Source organism: Oryctolagus cuniculus, chromosome X (assembly GCF_051225735.1).
Source record: "Oryctolagus cuniculus isolate XC-2025 breed Fujian yellow rabbit chromosome X, ASM5122573v1, whole genome shotgun sequence".
Taxonomy (NCBI): Eukaryota; Metazoa; Chordata; class Mammalia; order Lagomorpha; family Leporidae; genus Oryctolagus; species Oryctolagus cuniculus.
The window spans coordinates 105,207,310-105,227,017 of NC_142888.1; the positions used below are offsets into that span (position 1 = coordinate 105,207,310).

Below are 19,708 nucleotides of genomic sequence, written 5' to 3' on the forward strand. Positions count from 1 at the left end.
TAATAAAATATGCATGTAACAAGCCATCAGTTAACATTACACTGAATAGGGAAAAGCTGCGGCCTTTCTAAGATCTGGAACAAGACAAGTATGCACATTTTCAGCACTTTTATTCAATATAGTACTAGAGGCCCTAGCTAGAGAAATTAGGCAAAAGGAAGAAATGAAAGACAATCAAATTGGAAAGAAGGAAGTATAACAACTGTTGTTTGATGCTGACATGTTATTATGTATAGAAAACCTGAAAGACTACACCAAAAATTTGTTAGAACTAATAAACAAATTCAGCAAAGTTTCAGGGTACAAAGTTACTGTGCAAAAATTGGTATCATAGTTATACACCAATAGCAAATCACATCAAAAAAATCAAGAAAGAAATCTCATTTCCAAGAACCAAATAAAATAAAATACTTGGGAATAAGTTTAACCAAAGAAGTAAAGGATCTCTGAAGTGAAAACTATAAATTACTGATGAAAGAGATTGAAGAGGACACAAAGAAATGGAATGGTATCCCATGTTCATGGATTGGAAGCCAATATCATTAACATGTATAGTATCCCAAATGATTTACAAATTCAGTGCAATCTCTATCTAAATTCCAATGACTTTTTCACAGCACAAGAAAAAATGCTACTAAAAGTTATGTGGATCCACAAAAGATCCTTAATAGCCAAAGCAATCTTAAGCAAAAACTATAAAGAAGGAGGTATTACATTACCTGACTTTAAAACACATTCAAGGGGCCTGTGCTGTGGCATAGTGGGTAAAGCTTCTACTGGTGGTGCTGGCATCCCATATGGGGCAGCAACAGTATCCCATATGGGCACCAGTTTGAGTTCTGGCTGCTCTATTTCCAATCCAGCTGCTTGCTAATGCACCTGGTAAAGCAGTGGAACACAGCCCAAGTACTTGGGCCCCTGCACCCATGTGGGAGACCCTGGAGAGGCTCCTGGCTTCAGGCTCTGGATTAGCCCAGCTCTGGTCATTGCAGCCATTTGGCACTTGGGGAGTGAACCAGTGGATGGAAGATCTCGATCTCTCTCTCTCTCTCTCTCTCTCTTTCTCTCTCTTTCTCAACTCTGCCTTTCAAATAAATAAACAAATCTTTAAAAAATAAAACAAAACACATTCAAAGCAACAATAATGAAAAGAGCATGACATTGATATAAAACAGATACATAAGCCAATGGAATAGAATAGAGACCCTAGAAGTAAACCCACACATCTACAGTAAACTGATCTTTAACAAAGGTGCTCAGAACATGCACTAATGGAACTGTGATCTTTCTACTTTTTATTTGCTGTATATTACAGTTAGTGGTACATTAAGCTTGTGATCATATAGTTTATCATAATTATGTTTTTACAAAAATTAAAGAAAATAAAAGGAGGAAAGGAATGAGGGGGATTGAGGGAGGGAGAGAGAGAGGGAGAGAAATATGATTACCTTCTTAGAATTGTTCCTATGAAATTTGTTCCCTTTATATTAATAAAAAATTTTTAAAAACATGCATTGGAAAATGATACTCTTCCTAAAACATGGTGCTGGAAAAATTAAATTTCCACACAGAGAATAATAAAACTAGACCATTATCTCTCATCATTTGCAAAAATCCACTCAAAATATATTAGATCTAAATGTGAGGCCTGAAACTTTGATGCTATTAGGACAAAACATGGGAAAATACTTCAGGGCATTGGACTTGGAAAAGATTTTCTGAGTGAAACCCCAAAAGCACAGGAAGTAAAAGCAAAAATAGACAAATGAGATTTTGAAGAGCAAAGGAAATAATTAACAGAATAAAGAAACTACCTACAGAACTGGGAAAATATTTGCAAGCTATAAATATGACAAGGGGCTAAAATCTAGGATATATAAAGGAACACAGAAAATCAATTACAGAATAATAACTTAATTAAAATGGCAGAAGATCTAAACAGACTTTTCTTAAAGGAAAATGCACAAACGACTAACAGGTATATGGAAAAATGCTCAAGATCACTAGTCATCTGGGAAATGCAACTAAAAATCATGGTGAGATAACATTTCACTCTAGTAAGATTGGCTATGATAAAAAAAGACAAAAGAAAATACATTTTGGTGATAATGTAGAGCAACAGATCATGTTTCACACTATTAATGGGATGGTAGATAGGTATAGCCATTGTGGAAAATAGTATGGAGGTTCTTCAGAAAACTTAAAATAGAACTACCATGTGAGCTAAAACTCCCACTCTTGGATATATGTTCAAGGAAAATGAAATCTACCTGTCGAAGAGACATCTCGCCTTGCACGTTTACTGCAGTATTATTCAGAATAGTCAAGAAATGGAAATGGACTTATGTGTCCATCCACATATGAATGGATAAAAAAAATCATGGTAATGTGCACAACAGAATATTACTCAGGCATAATAAAGGTTGAAATGTTGTAATTTGCAAAAACATGGCTGGAACTGGAAGTCATTATTTTAAGTGAGATAAGTCAAGCACAGAAATGCAATTATCACATGATATCACTCATGCCTTAAGTCTAAAAAATAAGTGAATTCGTAGAAGTTATAAATGTAATTGTGGTTAACTGGGGCTGGGGAGGGAAGTGAGGAAGGAAGAAGGGGGAAAGGTTAATTGACAAATACTAGGTTATAGTTATATTTGAGTAAGAAGTTCTGGGGGTTCAATTGCACAACAGGGAGACTACTGATAATGTTAAAGAGAAAATAAAGAAATGCAGTGACCATTGGCACCCCTGTGAACATGCTGATCATGGCGCTGTGAGTGGCATGGAGCCTGTGGCCATGGCCTGCACCCTGCTCTCTTCTTACCTGGGGATTGTGGATGGGCACCATCTGGATGCTAGGCATGGAACAAAGTCTGCTATCAATGCATGATTTCACAGAGAAACATGAATGTCTAACAACAGAAAATGGTATTGGAACAGTGGGAATTAGCAATTTTGCAAAGGAAGCTTTGGGAGATCTTGTTTATTATAGTTTGTATGAATTTGGGACAAAACTGAAACACCAAAATGAGTTTGGTGGTTTGGAAAGTGTGAAAGCTGCTAGTGAACTCTATTCTCCTCTATCAGGAGAAATAACTGAAATTAATGAAGCCCTTTCAGAAAACCCAGGACTCATCAACAAATCTTGTTATGAAGGTGGTTGGCTGATCAAGATGACACTGAGTAACCCTTCAGAATGAGATGAACTAATGAGTCAAGAAGCCTATGAGAAATACATAAAATTTATTGAGGAATGAAAGTGGAACCCTTACATAAACTAGTATGGAATAACTTCATTCAGCACAGTTATCTTAAATTAGTGGCAGACAGGACTTAATATAACAACTTTTAGTAATATTGATGGAAGAGATACTACTTTCAACTCTGCTACTGGAAGAAAATATTCCCTAACTTTGTAATGATTGCAGGTGAACACAATACGCATCTTTTTCCCCAATACCTTGTGATTTTTATACTAGGCTCTAGGCACTAGTATTCAGAAAGTATGAAGTTGTCTGTGGTAAAAACTATTTATGCAAATAATGTAATTCAAGGATAACATTGTTATCTTAAGTAATGTAGAGCAAAATAATGGGACAAAACTGAAAAACCAAAACGAGTTTGGTGGTTTGGAAATATGTAATGTTGTAACTTAAGTAATATTGTAACTTGCTTATACCCATCCTTGGATTGGGATCAAAATATATAATGATCTTTCCATTGGAAGTAACTGGGAATACAGAACAGTGTTTGTTAGTTGCACAGTGCCAAAGAAAGAACAATACTATCTTAATTTTGCAATGTACTGCATTTGCTGGTGCTATTTTATACAGTGAAACAACAGCTCTGCTACAAAATAAGAAACATTCTACAATTCTCTGCTTCTTCCTTAAATAAAAACATAAAGAAATCAATAAATAATACATATATAATTTTAGCAGACAACTTAGTAGAAACTGTATTTTAATTAACAGAATGTAACTTACTTATCTTAGGCATGATAATTCTATTTTAATTTTGTAGAATAGTCTTATTAATGTTGATATTATATATTTCTTAATATGAGTCAGATATTTTCCACCTTTTGTCACTTGAAATTCACTAATGTATATTAACAAGCTTTTCATGTACTAATGTACATTAAAAAGCTTTTTGTCATGTTCAGTATATTTTGTTATGTGCATATATATAATAATTGTTGCAAATTTCTTCCTATCAATTCTTTTTTCACTTTGCACATCTCCATCTTGCATGGAGACTATTATAGTCTTATGCTATTATAAAAAGTGAGCAAATAAAGCAATTCTCGATATCATTACTTCTTAGAGAATTACAAATCTAACCAAGAGATACCACTTTGTATCGACTAAGATTGCTGTAATCAAATAAATGGATATTAACGAGTTAATGAGGAAGTGGTAAAATTGAAACACATATATTGGGATATAAAATGGTACAGTAACTGTGGAAAACAGTCTATAAGTTCTTCAAAAGCTTTAAACAAGGTCTGGTGTTGTGGCACAGCAGGTTAAGCCACTGATTGGGATGCCTGCATCCCACAATAGAGTGCTAGTTCAAGGAGTTGACCACTCTTCTTCCGATCCAGCTCCCTGCTAATGTCCCTGGGAAGCAATACATGTTTACCCTCAAGTACTTGGATCCCTGAAACTGATGTGAGAAACATGGACAGAGTTCCTAGCTAATGGCTTCAGTTTAGTACAGCCCCAACTATTGTTTGGGAAGTGAAATAATTGATAGAAAATCTCTCTCTTTCTCCCTGTCTCCCTCACCCATCTATCTCTCTTTTTGTGACTTTTGCCTTGCAAATAAATAAATAAATCTTTTAAAAACAAACTTTAAACAGAGTTACCATATGTCCCAACAATTCCATTCCTGGGTACATACCTAAAAAAGTGATAACATATGTTCACACAAACTTGTATATGAATGTTCATATAAGCATTATTCATAGCAATCGAAGTGTGAAAACAACCCCAGTTTCCATAAACTAACGAATTTTTGAATGAATGAAAAATTCCATGTAGCCAAACAATGTTATATTATTCAGCCAAAAATAAATGAAGTATGGGTACATGTTTTGGATTTAAAGTCATTATTCTTTTTTTTTTAAAGATTTTTACTTATTTGTTTGAAAGGCAGAGTTACAGAGAGGCAGGGGGGGGGGTCTTCCATCCATTGGTTCACTCCCGAAATGGCTGCAATAGCTGGAGCAGAGCAGATCTGAAGTCAGGAGCCAGAAGCTTCTTCTGGCTTTCCCACGTGGGTGCAGGGTTCCAAGGACTTAGAACATCTTCTACTGCTTTCCCAGGCCATAGCAGAGAGTTAGATTGGAAGTGGAGCAGCAGGGACTTGAACTGGCACCCATATGGGATGCCATCACTGCAGGTGGTGGCTTTACCCACTATGCCACAGCACATGCCCCTAAAGTCATTATTCTAAGTGAACCTGTCAAATCAAAAAAGGAAAACACATGTACTAAGATTCCCTTTAAATGAAACATCAAGAATAAACAAATCCATAGATGCAAAAGTAAATTAGTGGTTTTTAGAACCTATGGAATTAAGAGAAAAATATCAATTACTAATAGGTATATGATTTATTCTTATGGGACAGAAATGCTGTGAAATTAGGTATACAAAAATAATAGAATAGACACATAATAATATGCCTATTCTTTTCTTCCAGTCTATTTGTATAAAGAAGTCAAGCTACTGAGACTTTAATTTGACTGCCATTAAATCCTCCAATGAATTCCCTTTATAGTTAGAAAAGAACTGAAACTATTAACTTTGAAGGCTCAAATGATTAGTCTCTTTACTGCCTCTATGTTATCTTCATGTCACGTTTCTCATTCTGCCTAGGTTTCTTCCAGAACTTCTCACTAACTCCAACATAATTTACCATCCCAGAACCATTCAGTGTAACATTAATGAACACCCTTTCCTAAGTGCATTAAATGGCTAATTTTTGTCAGGATTTAGAATCCAGTTTGTCTCTTATTCAGAGGTGTATTCCTTTATCACCCTATTGAAGTACTCCTTTGATGCTCTTTAGCTGATTTTTTTTATTTACAACAGAGCGCTTTATGCATCTTCTTTTCCCCTTTCAAGGTTGTAGGCTTCAGGAGGGTAGGAAGGGCATAATATTTTCCATACCATTGCACTCCTGGCACTCAGTATAGTACCTGACACACAACAGGCTCAAAATACATATTTTCAGTATGAATGAAAATGGATAAATTACGGTAGGAAGGAAGGAAGGAAGGCAAAAAGGAGGGAAGGAAGGAATTAGACATTAGGATATAAATATATAACATTATATTGCCTAGTGATGTTGCAACCATGTCAGATGGTGAAAAACAGTCTATAAAGCTTCATACAATGACACATTTTGGAGAATACATTCCTACTATGAATAATGTATAATTATATACCTTAATAAATACTTTCTGAAATTTTCAGTAACTGTATACTTCTTTTATAATTCCACGTAAATGCATATATATGCATTTATATTCATAAAATAATTTGGTATGTCCAATTGTATTAGTTCACACCATTAAGATGATTGGAGAGCATATGTTGCAACTGAGATGAAAATTAGCATGCAATAACAAAATAGAAAAGAGAGGCTTTAAGGCAAAAAACATAAAGAAAAGAAAAGGAGATTAAAATATCATAAAGAAAAGGAGATTAAAATATCATATCTGATTTGGTCAATATATACTATATATGTGTTAAAATAGCACAGTTAAATTATACATGTGTAATTATTACATGCTCATCAAAAATTTAAAAAACCTCTAATATAGCAGAAAATACCATAAACTCAAAGACAACTAAAAATAGTGTGATATATAAATACAGTTGAAATAACGTCAATTTTTATAAGCTTGCATATTTTACAAGCGAATAAGTAAAATCAATTTCAAATCATTGCCTCCTGTTGGTTTCAAGAGAATTGCCCCTTTGGAAATTACTGATAAGTAGTAGTAGAAATATAAAAAAGTGCCAAAACCACATTGGTCTTGAGAGAAACGTATACAAAGTTAATAACAATAACATACAAAATTGGATCATTGATCTGATGTTCCATCTTAAATAATACAGCTCAGACAGTCTCAAAGACCAATCTGCAAAACAGCAGTACCAGTTTTACATGGGCATTTAAAAGATAGACAATTGTGAAAAAACTATATACCCTATTGACTTCATAAAGTCAATCTTCTGTTCCTTAACTTGGTCTGGTCTTAACATAATCAGTGTTTACAATCAATTCTGTTACAAAGAGAGGAGAAGTTTTATCAAATTTGTACAAATAACAGTATTATAGAATTGAAAATGCTCACAAATAGTTTCCCAGTACTGAAGGGGCGGGAAGATCCCTTCAGGAAGGTGAATGCTTCAATTCAGCTCTCAAGAGGTAAGTTTTATCAAACTGCTGCAAGTTATGGTTAGCTTAAAAGAAGAAAAAAATTTTTCTCTCAATTTGGAAACCAGTAAGAATCGGCAATGTTTCAAACAGAAAGAATGTCACGAAAAATCATAATTCTGGGACTGGTGTTGTGGTGCAGTAGGTTAAGCTGTCACCTGCAACACCAGGATCCTATATTGGAGCTCTATTTAAATCCTGGCTGCTCCACTTCTGAACCAGCTCCCTTCTATTGCACCTGGGAAAGCAGCAAAAGATAGCTCAGATAATTTGGTCCTTTCTGTCCATATTGGAGACCCAGATGGAGTTGCACGCTCATGACTTCAGGCTTGTGGTCATTTACAGAGTAGAACAGAAGATGGAAGATCTCTGTCTCCCTTTCTGTGTCACTCTGTCATTTAAGTAAATAAAATAAAGCTTTTTTTAAAAATCACAATTCCTCATCAGTTCAGTTCATGTAATTAATGTTCCCTTCCTCATAACATTGCTGAGTTAAAAACCTCTGAGTCCAATTTTTATTCTCTTTAATTTTTTACTCAGTCCAATTATGTGTTCTCAAAGTTTACCAGAAACTTGCACTGAAGAATAGTAGTCAGAGGTCTTTTCATTATTTTCACCACTGTCCTTGAAGACACAACACTTCAGGATCAGATAATTACTTACAAAGACTTTTCAGAAGCATCAGAATTAAGTAATTTTAACTGTGGACGGCAAAACTTATAATGAATATAGTCTGATGAAAGTTCACAATTGACAAAGAAAGTTAATCAAGTCTATGGCATATAGTAATTTAACATTAGAATTATGATTGACAACATACATCAAATATATTAGAATTCTAGACATCTTATCCAATTTGGAAATGTATTTGTAACTTACATTCATATAAATAGAACTCAAAGAAGGCTAGATATCACCTTCTATTTGGTGAAGTTTCCCATTAATTTCAATATATCAAATAAGCCTAATTAGTCAAAAATCCCTCTATTTGACCTCCAAGGACATTCTAAAGTTACTTTAGAGTCAAAAGACTTAATTGCGATTTTAAAATTCAATTTAGAAAATGTGTAAAATATATCAAAGATTCAAAACATGATGAAAGTAGGGCCACAGATAATTATAAAATAAAATCAAAATGACAAAAGACTTCAAAAGTAAACATAGAAAGCCATATCATTATAGAAAAACCTTAACTCTTCCTAAGATTTGGTTTTCTTAAATAATGACTCAATAAATAAGCAGCATGACACAGAATTGGTGCCTCACTCTCTCCCTTCTCTTTTGTAGTTTGCTCAAAAGATGGGCAAAAATCATTTACTGTCTTTTATCAATGCAGTATAAAACATTTGGTTGAGCATTAAACCTGTGACTATAAAGTAAATTAAAAATCTCATAAAAAATTTAAAAGAAAGGAAGTGGAAGGGGGAGGGATGGAGGGAGGAAATGATCATTATAGTCTTAGAATATGTATCTATGAACTACTTGAAATCTGTTCTCTTTATATTGATAAAAGATAAATAAACAAAAAGAAAACAAAATCTCATTTAAAAAAGAAATTTTATTTTTTCTTTAGTATCAGTATACTAACAATACTAAAGTTAATTTTAATAAATATAAGTAAATCAACTAAGTAGTTTGAAACAAGACACATTTACTAACAGTGCCAAATATATTTCATTATTTTTTATAAAATTTAAGAAGCAGAAGATAAATAAATACAAACCACATTTTTTAGCAATTAGTATTTTATTTGAAAATGGCCTAGACATTGACTTAATATTCATCATTTAATTGAATGAATTAAAACTCTGAGGGTATAGTTGTCAGAAAGATTTGGGAAAACTTTTTAGTGAAATGTATTATAAAACATAATTATTAATTTTTAAAAATATTTATTTGAAAGTCAGAGTTAAGAGAAAGAGAGAGAGAGATCTGCCATCTACTGGTACACTCCCCAGATGGCCAACATAGCTTGGGCTTGGCCAGGTTGAAGCCAAGAGCCAGGAGTTTCATCTGGTTCTCCCACGTGGGTGGCAGGTGCCCAAACACTTCAGCCATATTCTGCTGCATTCTCCAGACCATTAGGAGGGAGCTGGATTGGAAGTAGAGCAGCCAGGACAGGAATTGGTATCCACATAGCACGCCAGTATTGCAAGTGGCAACTTTACCTACTATGCCACAACTCTGGCCTCATAATGATGATTTTTAGAAGTACATTTATAAATTATTACTTTCTTCTGAGATCAGACGGGATCCAGTGCATTCAGGGTGGTGTGGCCATAGACTACTTTCTTTATATCTATTTGTTTTACTTGTTCTTAGGTCATCCTCATATTTTTATGATCTTAAACATCCAATAAAGATGAATGGCAGGTATCTGTATTATATTTAGTATCAATATATGTCTTTTTAGTTAATATTATTTTTACTTAAGAAAGATTAATAAAATTGTTTGAATTTGAAAAATATTTGTTAGATATTTAGTTTATGAGCACTGAATTTTTAAGTCAATTTGGTACTATGTAGACAATATACATGTATAGGCATAAACATAGATGTGGATATATCATATCACACACATGTACATATGTACACTAAAATAGAGACAAACAAATAATATAACTTTCAATTAAAATGTTTAGCTGTGAATCAATTACAACATAAAACTCATTAATTTAAAAGTACTATTGTATTTAAATTGTGTCTCTTTAAATGGAACAAATTAACATATATTTGCGACACAAAGCTCAAACTCTTTATAGAGTTCTAGAGCAGAAAGGGTACCAGGGTGGGGAATGCCCACAGGTCATATAATTTGCAAAACATTTGATCTAGCCCTGGCAAGGCAATTGCAGTTGGAACTTGAAATTCAATAAGTCTAGAGCAAGTCAATTTTTAACTTGATAATTTTGTATGGTCTACAAATGATGTTATAAATATCCACATGGCCCTTGGCAGAAAAAAGTTCCCCATCTCTAGTAGGAAATAGCAAAAACACAGAAAAAGAATGCAAGCTTTTTTAGGAAGTATAAGGTGTGTCAAATGATACCTAGAGGAAGATATACCAAAACTGTCAAGGCAAAATAAAACTATAGGGATATTTCTTACAGTATTGGGCACACAGGTGATTCTAGGTAGAAAATTTAGATGCCTGTATTAAGTGGCTGGCTGATTCCAAAGTCACTTACAGGTAAAATGCAAGACTAACAAAAAGGAAAACACTTTGTAGATTTTTATTATGGGAATTGAGCCTGGGCTATGGCAATGAAAGTGCTGAGTTCTAACCACTAGACCACCAGAGCCCTTAAATAGCCTTTTTAAAAAAATACTTGGATTATGCCTACCATTTAGTTTTGCCTTTGGTCTGAGATTTTTGTGGACTAACCTAACCAATGTTTTTTTTCTCTTGTACTAAATTGCTATTCAATATAGGTTTTCTCTGAGCCAGTACTTCATCTGAACTTAACTTACCATCTAAGCACAAATAAATGAAGATAAAATAAAATGGAGGGTTCCTGGCTTAGATCAGGCCCAGCCCTGGCTGCTGTAAGCATTTGGGAACTGAACCAGCAGGTGGAAGATCCCTCTCTCTCAATCTCTCTCTGCCCCCACCCATCTATCTCTCTTCCCCTCATCTGCCTTTTAAATAGAAATGAATAAATGATCCTTACAAAAATAATATTATTTAAGAAAGAAAATACACTTAAATCTATGGACTCTCATTGCTACAGATAATTCATGATGATATTTAATGCACACATATTTCCAGTATACCCAGGGAGATATGGATAGCTGGATATGAGTGTGCCTCCAATCACAAATCTGTGATTCTGTGACACAAGGTAGGCCCTCTGAGACTGCATTTTACCAGCAAATCAGGCAAGAAGTATCGAGATTACAAAAACCCCTTTTAGATGGGACTTCTTATTAAAACAAACTGTCCTGAGAGCTTAGCACTTTTGAACAGAGTGCCCTGCTCAAAATTTTGAGTTCCCAGTCCTTTCAGCTTGGTTACTAGTATAATCCAATGCTTATACTCCTGTGACGATGGAGTCAAAGAGAAAATTTTCTCACTTGGTCTTAAGGCCTAGCTCTCAAGAAGATAAAAGAAGATGAGACAAGATCTTCATCTGATTTTTAGTTTAGGGATCCATAGCCAATTTTGTCTAAACAGACACTCATTTATTAAGAATTACAGAACAATAATCTGAGAAATTGGCTTGAACAACAAATTTATGAGGATTTTCAACCCATGCTCTGTACTATGTAACTTCTCTTTGTGGAAAACAATATAAAAAGGCAAAGGACCAAGGGAAATAGAATATTTCTCACAGGACAGGATCAGACAATAAGTAGTCATATCAAAATGTACCAGAGTTGCTACAACTAAGGTCTAGTTCTAAACCTCAAATGCTTTTCTCCCATTAATATAAATTTGAAATGCAAAAAGAAAGAAGTGGAGATTTCTAGCACCCTCCCAACTAGATTCCAAACACAGAGATTAGGAGCCTGACTGTTATGAAATGGTTATCTACTCTCCTACAGGCAAGTCAGCCTACGTTCATGGCAACAAGTTTCTTCTCCACCTATAAACATTTTCTGGAATAAAGTGACAAGATTAAATAGAAGACAGGTCATCCAAATTAATTAAAAGTCACAAAAGTCAGATTACTCAATAACCCAACATAATTAAGATGCTTATATATTGCTATTTCTATAGGAGAGGGGAAGAGTAGGGAATTTCAGGGGAACTGGAAATGATTTTTAGGGGAACTCAATAGATTGGAAAATGCTCAGTGGCCTAGGACAAAATCACTGACTCAACATATCAGATAATAGTTTATAAAGGATTCTCTGTGGGACCACAATAGGGAACAATAGTGTGCTTCAGAAGTATTTTCAGATGTGTTGGCACACTTCAACCCTCCCCAATCCCCCTCAGGATATGAGTTCAGTCATCTCTTGGTAATAAAAGTTTAGAAAGAACACTGAAGGCAATTGTGTTCCTGTTTTGGTGGATGTGGTGAGTAAGACAAGAGAATTTTGTTCAAAATTTCTGCCTCTTCTGGGAGGAGAGAAAATGGAAAGATCGGATTGATGCTGATTCTGGGGAAGGCTTGAAGGTTTTAAAATTTCTTTTAGATCAAATTGTTCTGTCTGTCATATTTTGGGGGTATTTTTCTAAAAAATACACAGCTCAGGATATACCTTCTACTAATACACCACTTTATATATGTAGTTTCTTAAAAACTGCAGAAAATGCATATTATAAAAAATTCTATGCATGGATTTCAAACATTTTTGCTCACAAATAAATGTATGTTTTAATTTTATTTCTCATGAGTTTTTCTTTTGTTTTCAGTCTGAAGGTAGAGAGACAGAGATAGAGACAGAGAATGAGAGATCTTCCACTTGCTGATTCACTTCTCCCAAGTACCTGCAACAGCTGGGGCTGGGACAGGTTGAAGGCAGGAGCCATACAGTCCATCTGGGTCTCTCATGTGGGTGGCAGAGATGCAAGTGCTTGGGCCATCACATGCTGTCTCCCAGGGTTTGCATCAGCAGGAGGCTGGATCAGAAAGCACAGGAAGGACTTGATTCCATGCACTTTGATATGGGATGTGGGCATCCTAAGCAGTGGCTTACCATGCTGCAGCACAATGCTAACCCCATTCTACAAACTTTTTGAAGTACTCACATATAGTGCAAGAATCTTACAGCACATTTATATTTGCATTACACTCATATGTTTTTATTCCTCATATGTTATAATATCCACATTACATTGTATAATTTCTGCTTTAAGAACCATATTTTAAAAAATAAAGATGTGATAATACATTAAAAATCTTTTTTATATTTACATCTTTACCATATCAGACAATACTGATTCCTTTGTGTGTGTTAATATTTGCATGTGGTATTACTTCTTTCTGCATAAAGAACTTCTTTTCATATTCCCTGTATGGCCAATCTTCTGGCAATTAGTTTCTATAGCTACTGTGAGCCTGAAAAAGTTCTCATACTATATTTTCCTTTTAGAGATATTTTACCATGCTATTGAGTTGTTAGTATTTTTCCTTTTTACTACCCTAAAAATATTGGTCTACTACTGTCATTTTGTGTGCATTATTTTCAACAGGCAGTTTGCAGTAATTCTTATCTTTGATTTACTGTATATAATATAACTTTTGTCTCTGCTTTCTTTTACATTTTTTCTCTATTGCTTGTTTTTAAATACTTTTGGGGAGGGTGGACTTTAGTGCAATTAGGAGAATCTTGTGCAGTTAATACCCATTGAACTTCTTGAATGATAGGTTTTATATTTTTCATCAAAATTCAGAAAAGTTACAATCATTATCTCTTCAAATATTTTTGTGTCCACTCCTTTTTGGACTCTTGCCACTGGTAGATAATGCTGCTTTAAATTTTCCCAAAGTTCAGTTCTTATCCACTCACTACTTCATTTTTGATAATTTTAACTGTTTTGTCTTTAAATTCTTTTTTTTTTTTCATTTTTAGTGTCCGACCTGCATTTTCTCATATAGGAATTTTTTTCATCTTCTACATTGTATTCTTCACCTCTTGAATGTTGTTGATTTTATTTATTTATTGAATGTCAGAGAGATGAGAAAGAGAGAGAGAGAGGCTCCCATTTGCTTATTCACTGCCCAAATCATACTTGCAATGGCTGGGGCTGCCAAAGAGCAAAACCAGAAGTCAGGAACTCAATATAGATCTCCTATGTGGGTCCTAGGAAATGAATTACTGGGACCATTACTGCTGCCTCTCAAGGTCTGCATTATCAGGAAGCTGTAATCAGGGGCTGGGGTGGGTATCCTCTTCATTTTCTTTGCTGTGGGACCTGAACATACTAACCAGGGTCTTCACTTCTAAGCTACATGCCTGCACCCATCTGTTGAAAGTTGTTTGAGTGTTCCTATGTATTTGATATATTTACTTAACATGCTAGAACTTTACCCTACCTTCTGGAGCATATAAAATATAGTCATATAATTTTAATGCTTTTTCTATTCAGTCTCTCATCTCCATTCTTTCTGGGACTGTTTCTATAAAATTATTGTTTTATTTTTTAAAAATTATTTAAGAGGCAGAGAGACAAGCAGACACACAATGAGACAGAGACAGACAGAGCTTCCTACTGCTGGTTTACTTCCTAAGTGCCAATAATGACCAGAATTGAACCAAGCCAAAGCTGGGAACCAGAAATTCAATCCAGGTATCTCACATGAACAGCAATTACTGAACTATTTGAGACATTAATGTTGTCTCTCAGGACCTTCTTTATCAGGAAGCTGTGGTTAGGAGCTGGATCCAGGAAACAAATATAGATACACTGATATGAGATGTGGGCATCTTAATTGCTAGGGTAAACATCTGCTATTGTTGTCTTTTTTGTGCCATATTTTCCTGTTTCTTTTCATATATCGTAATTATTGATTGTATGTCAGACATTTTGTTTTGTTTTCCTGTTGATTGCTGGATATAATTTATTACAACAATTTTTGTTTTTTAGTTTTCTTCTTAGACCCAATCACATTATTTGGAAACCATCTATTTGTTGGAGGGTTTGCTCTGAATTTTTTAGGCAGAAGTAGAAGAACCTTTAGTCCAGAATTAATTTTGTCTCATTGCTAAGGCTATATGCTAATGAGTATTCTTTTTCTTTTCTTTTTTTTATGGTAGGGCAAGCAGAATAAAAAATTTATTTTTCAGTCCATTTGCAGCTCGTATGATTGTTGAATTATTCAGGAGCAACCTCTGTTCACTTCTTATGTTTCATGAAATTGTGGCCATTTTAGTTTAATATAGAAACGTTTTACAACCATAGGCGGATTCTTATCTGATATTTCTTTTTTTCCCCAAAGAAACCTTTTATTTAATGAATACAAATTTCATAAGTACAACTTTAGGAAGATAATCACTCTTCCCACCATATCTGCCCTCCCACCTCCATTCCCACCCCACCTATTCCTTCCTCTGTCATTCCCAGTCCCATTCTCCATTAAGATTCATTTTCAATTAACTTTATACACAGAAGACCAATTTTATACTAAGTAAAGATTTCAAAAACTTTCACACACACAAACACACAAAAAAAGTTTGAGAACAAGTTTTACAGTCAATTCTCATAATACAACTCATTGAGGGCAGAAGGCCTGCATGGGAAGTAAATGCAGAGCGACTCCTATTGTTAATTTAGCAATTAACACTCTTATGTATGACTTAAGTGATCATCCAAGGCTCTTGACATAAGCTGCCTTGACTATGGAATCTTTTGAATCCACAATCTCTGTCAGTATTTAGACAAGGCCATAAGCAAAGTGGAAGTTCTCTCCTCCATTCAGAGAAAAGGACATCCTTCTTTCATGGCTACTTCTTTCCACTGGGGTCTCTTTCTCAGAGATTCTTCATATAGGACTTTTTTTCTTTTTTTGCCACAGTGGCTTGGCTTTCCATGCCTGAAATGCTCTCATGGGCTTTTCAGCCTGACAAGAATGACTTAAAGGCTGATTCTGAGGTTAGAGTGCTATTTAAAGTGATTGTCAGTCTATGAGTCAGCTATGTGACCTGCTTCCCATGTTGGAGCATTCTTTCCTTTTTAATTCTATCTATTATAATCACAAGACACTTGATCTTATTTATATGATCCCTTTAATACCTAATCCTATCTATATGATCACTTTAACACTTAATATAGTCGCTTTAATACTTAAAATGGTATTTTTACCACCCAGCTTAATGGGATTTGGGGGTCCCATGGCAAGTTCTTAAACTGTACCCTTAGGAGTAAATCCATGGGAATATATGGAGAACTATACAGCTTTATAGTTAGAAACTCCCTCCTCTGTCTCCTATTCCCAGTCTTTTTACTGAGATCTATTTTCAATTGATTTTATACACATATGATTAATTCTGTGTTAAGTAAAGTGTTCAACAAATAGTATGAAGAAGAGAAAACACAAAAAATTATTCATTGACTGTCTAGACCAGGGCTGTAAGTCATTGCTTCTCAAGGTGTCAATTTCACTTCTACATATTTCCTTTTCGGTACTCTATTAGTCATCACAGACCGGGGAGAAATATGGTATTTTTCTCTTTGGGACTGGCTTATTTCACTAAGTATGATGTTTGCCAGATTGATTCATTCTGTTGCAAATGCCTGGATTTCATTTGCAACTGCTGTGTAGTATTCCACAGAGTACATATCCCATAAATTCTTTATCCAGTCTTCAGATGATGGGCATTTAGGTTGATTCCATGTCTTAGCTATTGTTAATATTTTATAATTTCATTGTAGACATCTTTGACATCCTTGGTTAACTTTATTCCAAGGCATTTTTTGTAGTTACTGTGAATGGGATTGATTTTAAACGTTTTTTCTCAGCTGTGAGATTGTCTATGTATAAAAAGGCTGTTGATATTTGTGTACTGATTTTATATCCTGCTACATTACTAAACTCTTCTATGAGTTCCAATAGTCTCTTGTTGGAGGCTTTTGGATCCCCTATATATATATAATCATGTCATCTGCAAATAGGGATAGTTTGGCTTCCACTTTCTCAATTTCTATCCCTTTGATTTCTTTTTCTTGTGTAATGGCTCTTGCTAACACTTCCAGGATTATATCGAATAGTGATGGTGTGAGTGAGCATCCTTGTCTGGTTCCAGATCTCAGCGCAAATGCTTCCAAGTTTTATCCATTCATTAGGATGCTGGCTGTGGGTTTGTCATAAATTGCCTTGATCACACTGATGAATGTTCCTTCTAACCCAATTTGCTTAGAATTTTCTTCATGAAAGTGTGTTGTATCTTATCAAATACTTTCTCTGAATCTGTTGAGATAATGATATGCTTTTTGTTCTTCAGTTTGTTAATGTGATGTATCACATTGGTTGATTTGTGAAAGTTGACCATCCCTGCATACCAGGGGTAAATCTCACTTGGCCTCAGGTGAATGATCTTTCTGATGTGTTGTTGGATTTGATTGGCTAGAATGTTGTTGAGGATTTTCATGTCTATATTCATTAAGGAAATTGGTTTGTAGTTCTCTTTCTCTGTTGTGTCTTTTCTGGGTTTAGGAATTAAGGTGATACTGGATTCACAGAAAGAATTTGGGAGGACTCCACCCCTATCAATTGTTTTGAAAAACTTGAGAAGAAGTGGACTTAATTCATTAAATGGTAGAATTCAGCATTGAAGCCATCTGGTCTGGGCTTTTCTTTGCTGGGAGGGTCTTTATTATTGATACAATTTCCAACTTGGTAATGGTTCTGTTTAGGTTTTCTGTGTCTTCATGGTTCCATTTAGGTATGTTGTATGTGTTCAGGAATCTCTCCATTTATTCTAGGCTTCCAAGTTTGTTGGATTTCAGCTCTTTGTAGTAATTTCTGATGATTCTTTTTATTTCTGTGATGTCTGTTGTTACAGTTCCATTTCAATCTCTGATTTTATTGATCTTTGTGTTCTCTCTCCTTTTTTGCTATTTGGGCCAATGGTGTGTCACTTTTGTTGATTTTTAAAAACCAGCTCTCATTTTGCTGATATTTTGTAATATTTTGTTTGTTTCAATTTTGTTGATTTCTTCTCTAATTTTAATTATTTCTTTTTTCCTCTCAGTTTTGGGTTTTGTTTCCTGTTGCTTTTCTAGATCCTTGAGATGTATTGATAGCTTTATTTGTTTCCAGAAAATTTTTGATTTGTCTTTTAAGTTCTTATATGACTCACTGTTCAACCAGGAGCCTGCTTTTCAGTCTCCATGTGTTTGCATATGTTCTAGAGGTTCTGAGATGTTGATTTCCAGCTTCATTCCATGTGTTCTGAGAAGATGCATGGTATAATTTTTTTTTTTAATTTCATGAGACTTACTTTATGGACAAGCATGTGGTCAATCCTAAAGAAAGTTCCATGCACTGCTGAGAAGAATGTGTATTCTGCAACTGTAGGATGAAAAGTTCCGTAAATATTTTAGGTCCATTTGGTCTATGGTGTCAATTAAATCTGCTGTTTCCGTGTTGATTTTCTGTCTGGTTGATCTGTCCATTGCTGAAAGTGGAGTGTTGAAGTCCCTCAATACTATTGTATTGGAGTGTAAGTCTCCCTTTAAATCTCTTAACATTTCCTTTAAATAGCCAGGTGCCCTGTAAATAGGTGCATATACATTTATAATAGTTACATCTTTCTGTTGAATTGTTCCCTTAATCATTACATTGTGCCGGTCTTTGTCTCTTTTAACAGTTCTTGTGTTAAAGTCTATTTTATCTGATATTAGGATGGCTACCTCTGCTCTATTTTGTTTTCTGTTAGTATGGAATATCTTTTTCCATCCTTTCACTTTCAATCTGCTTACAACTTTGTTGGTGAGACGTGTTTCCTATAGGCAGCAAATAGATGGGGTTTGTTTTTAGTCCATTCAGCCAGTCAATGTCTTTTAACTGGAGAGTTGAGGCTGTTTACATTCATGGTGACTTGATAAGTAATGACCTTACCCTGCCATTTTTTCCATAAATATTCTTATATTTTCTTTGGATTTTCTTTATACTTTTACTGAGAGATCTTCTTAGTTTACCTTCTTTTGTAGTGATGAGCATGTTTCTGTGTTTCTGTGTGCATCACATCATAAGCATCTTCTGTACAGCTGGATGAGTGGTGACAAATTCAGTTTCTGTTTGTCATGGAAAGTCTTTAACGTTTGTTCATAAATGAGAATTTTGCAGGGTAAAGTTTTCTGGGTTGACAGTTCTTTTTTCTTAATATTTGGAATATATCTTGCCATTCTCTCCTAGCCTCTAGGGTTTCTGATGATTTGTCCACTGTGAGTCTAATTGGAGATCTTCTAAGAGTAATCTGGTGTTTCTCTCATGTACATTTTAGAATCTTTATGCTTTACCATGGAGACTTTGATTATAATGTGTGATAGTGAAGACCTTTCCTGGTCATGTCTATTAGAACTTCTATATGCTTCCTGTACTTGAATATCCCTTTCTTTCTCTAAATTGGGGAAATGTTATGCTATTATTTCACTAAAAAGCCCTTCTAATCTTTCTCTGTTTCTATGCCTTCAGGATCTCCTACAACCTGTATGTTGGTTCATTTGGTATTATCATGTAGATTCCTAACAGTTGTTTTTTAATTTTCTAATTTCTTCTTGTGTTTGGTCTAACAGTATAATTTTCTGTGCTTTGTCTACTAAGTGAATATTCTTTCTTCTGCTTCACCAATTCCGTTGCTA

General features: G+C 34.6%; 1 pseudogene; it reads left to right on the forward strand.

Moving 5' to 3' along the window:
• Nucleotides 1-2,840: 2,840 nt before the first annotated feature.
• On the forward strand, nt 2,841-3,203 carry LOC103352010 (glycine cleavage system H protein, mitochondrial pseudogene; annotated as a pseudogene).
• The last annotated feature ends 16,505 nt before the right edge of the window (nt 3,204-19,708 follow it).